Raw genomic sequence first — 3687 nt, 5'->3', positions numbered from 1 at the left:
TCGTCTCTCTCTCTCTCTCTCTCTCTCTCTCTCTCTCTCTCTCTCTCTCTCTCTCTCTCTCTCTTCCCTCCTCTCTTCCCCGAGCCCTCTCCCGCCGGAAGCTTTCCCAACGTCGCCCGTCGCCGTCCGGCCACCGGAGATCACCGCACCGGTCCCAAACGGTCGGCCGTCGACCCAGCTCTCTTCTTGGACCGGTGGGAGCCGCCCTAGCGCCGCCGTGAGGGAGGAAGAGCTCTCGGAAGGTCCGAATGCGTGATGGAGTCCCGACGCCGGAACTCGCTCCTCCGGCCACCATTTTCGGTGATTTTAGTCCCATTTGGAAGTACTCTCCGTGTGTAACAATTCCCTAGAAGGTAATGATCCAATTCAAAGTGTGTAGGAGGATTTTCGGGCTAAGGTTTGAATTGGGGGATTTTTAGATGTTTTGATTCGATTACCCTAGTTAGGCTTAGAATTGGGCTAAGTGTTGGTCATGAAAGTTGTTTGGGATGTTGAGAGAAAGATGCTGTTAAAATTTGGTAGCCATTAGGGGTCGCCGGAGTCGGCCGCCGCTGGAAAGAGGCTTTTCAGGGTTTTAAATGTGCTTAATTAAGGGGAGTCTAATGGTATGAAGTTTGGAACGTTTGAAGAAGTTTTGATAAGTTTTGGGATTTTAAAAGATTAAGGATTGTGCCGGTTGTTAGAATGAAAATCCGGCCGTTGGATTTCCTTGATATTTATTCTAAAATGTTAGAATTGAGGAATTAAGGTTATGGTGGAATTTGGTGGAAATCCGGTGAGCTTAACCCTAGTTAGAGTAGTGGGTTAAGTGGAAGAGATTTGGGTGTTTATTTTCAAATGTTTAATTTTCCAGAATTTAAGTTTGGTCCTAAGCATATTTATTGTGCCAGGATACGAAGGGAACCTCGCTTGAGTAGTGATTCGGAATTCGTCAGGCTTAGGACTAAATCTGTGAGTGGACATTTTGGTTTTTAATTAATATGCATGCAAGATTTTATAATTTAGTATTTTATTTTCCGAGCATATATTATAACTTCGGCATATGAAATGATTTTGGAAATTATTTGAGATTTGAGCTCGGATTGATAATTTGATATTTGAGTTTGGATTTTCTTTATGATTTCCGAATTTGAGATTTCATACTAAATTGCATATTGGCTGGTTTTTTTTTTGAAAGATGATATTATTGAAGTTATTTATTTTTGACTAGCGGGGCTAGTCCATTATTTTGGTGCTTTTTTTTTACAAAGGGTATTATTTATCTTTGGCAATATCTTGACTAGCGGGGCTAGTCCGTTTTCTTGGGAATTTCTTTATGGAGGTTTTATCAACACTTGCATGTAACAGATTTCTTGATCATTGGAATATGGGGAAGTAATTAAGTTTGGTTAGTTATATTGCGATCAGTTACTTGATTACTTTTCATCCACTCATTCTAACGTTGTTATGTTACTTTCCCCTGGGCCCTTTGGTTTCAAATGCCCAGTGTGCAGGCTAAGTTTTAAAGGAGGTCGAGCGTACATGGAGTTGAGGCATAGTCAGAGGCTGCTTCCGCTTATTCTTTATTCAATGTTTTACATTTAACTCTAGATATGCTCTGATAATCAGTTAGTGAATTAATGTTGGTTATTGTTGGTTGTGGGTTTAGTTTAGTTGAGTAATTGTTATATTGGGAGATGTGTTGAACTTGGGGAGCAGGAAGGCTCCAGATGTTGAGGATGGATGTTTGGTTATAGAAGTGTTAAGTTTAATTTTTCAGGTAAGGGTTGTCCATTTTTAAGGAAGGTTATGCTGAATTTTCGGTAAATTTTCCTTGAATGTGGACCCCGCAGGATTTACCTCGGGTTTCAGGGTGAAATTCGGGGTGGGTCCTGTCAAGTCGTCTGTTTGTTGACGTGGCAAGCATGTGAAGACAAAAATGACCAATTTACCATTTTTGTGTTAAATTAATTTGTTTTTCCTTATCATTTTTCTTTCTTCTTCTTGGTTTGATTTCATCTAGCCAAACTGCTGCAACCTCGTCGTAAAATTTCTTTAGCTCTCTCTGCTACAATAATATTCATTAATTAGACTGATCACACATCTCTCTTAGCTTTATGGTTTGATTAGTTGAAAGCGTAGTAGTCTTGTATGAATTCTTAAATTCACAACAATTCATACGGGAAGTATTCCGACATGTGTAAATACATACTTATATACTAGAGCCTGAGAGACTCAATATCATATAATATTGGAGACTAGCAGGGCTAGTCGCGTAAATCGGTAATTGTCAATTGCTGAGTTAAGAGTTTTACTATTTATCACATGCATCGTGGTTTTTCTAAAGAGATTAAATTGGGAAAGCATAAATTCTTATTTAATTATTTCTTTCTTTTAAATTTTATTTTTGTCTACTCGCTCTAACATTTTAAATTGCTTCTCCCTTGGGCCCTTTGTTTTTTTAAATGCCCAGATTGCAGGTTAGCTTAGTTGAGGTCGGGCATACATGGAGTCGAGGCATAGTCAATAGTATAGCTTCCGCTCATTTATATAGTTCTATATTTTTTCTTCAATATTAGAATTGCTATGAAACCATGGAATGTTGAGTGTGAATTACCCTTGGTTGTTATTTAAAGATAGTTGGGAGGTGGTGTGATCGTGGGAGCACGAAAGGCTCTAGGAGTATAAAGTTGGAGTTTGATTCATTTTAGAAGTGTTTGCAGGTGTCTTTAGGAAGGGTTGTCCATTTTCAAGGGAGGTTATGCCGAATTTTTTGTAGCATCTTCTTTGGAGGTGGTCCCCGCAGGGTTTATTTTTGATTTCAGGGTGAATTCCGGGGTGGGTCCTGACATAATGAATCATGAGGCAATGAGGAGAGGAGGTGACCCCTATTTATAGAAGTGGGGTGTTAACTCTCTCCTCACATACAAGTGTCATGTGGCATAGCTTATGCAAGTGGGGAAATCTTCTAAAAGGTTTCATGCCCTATTGCATGGAAATAGGAATAAGTAAATATAAAGAGTGCATTATGCATCCGTCTTCAAGATGGACCTCCAGGTCAGGCTCTATTAAGGGCTCGGGCCCACGAATGAGTGTGATGCGAGCAGTTGTGAACATAGTGAAATACTATTTCCCTCAACACAAAGTCCAATTTTTCTTCTACAACTCCAACAAACTTCCTATTTTAAAGAATCATTCTCTCAAATAATAGAGTTTGTGCAAATATGAAAAATTTAGTTTAATCTCTCTCTCTTCAAGTTCCCCAAATCTGTTAGAGCAAATAACCAAATTTTTTTTCAAAATGGAAAAAAAAAAAAAAAAATTACAAGATTTGGGGAAACGGTTGGAGTCGCTTTAACAGTTACATAATCTTAGAGTGACTAGGGTCATACTAAGAGCAAGTCCACCCTCTGGGCCTTTGTTGGGAAGGCCTAAGTCATGGGTGAGACCTAGGACGCCATGTGACAGTGATTTTGGGCTGCAGTTTCTATCCATTATTTATGTTTCTCGGTTGTGACGTGGCGGTGACTATTTAATAAATTTTATATTAGGTAATTAATTGTGGATAATGAAAACAAATTAATATGGACCCTTGGATCAAATTGCTAGATCAAATCTCGGCCACCCATTTTGTTTTAAAAGAAGAGAGTTGTGTTGACCCGGTCAAAACACCAAAACTGGTGTTTTTCCTCTCTCTCTCTCTCNCNA

The sequence above is a fragment of the Fragaria vesca genome, linkage group LG2 (assembly GCF_000184155.1).
Source record: "Fragaria vesca subsp. vesca linkage group LG2, FraVesHawaii_1.0, whole genome shotgun sequence".
In the NCBI taxonomy this organism is placed as follows: Eukaryota; Viridiplantae; Streptophyta; class Magnoliopsida; order Rosales; family Rosaceae; genus Fragaria; species Fragaria vesca.
Note: the sequence above shows the minus strand (reverse complement) of the source record.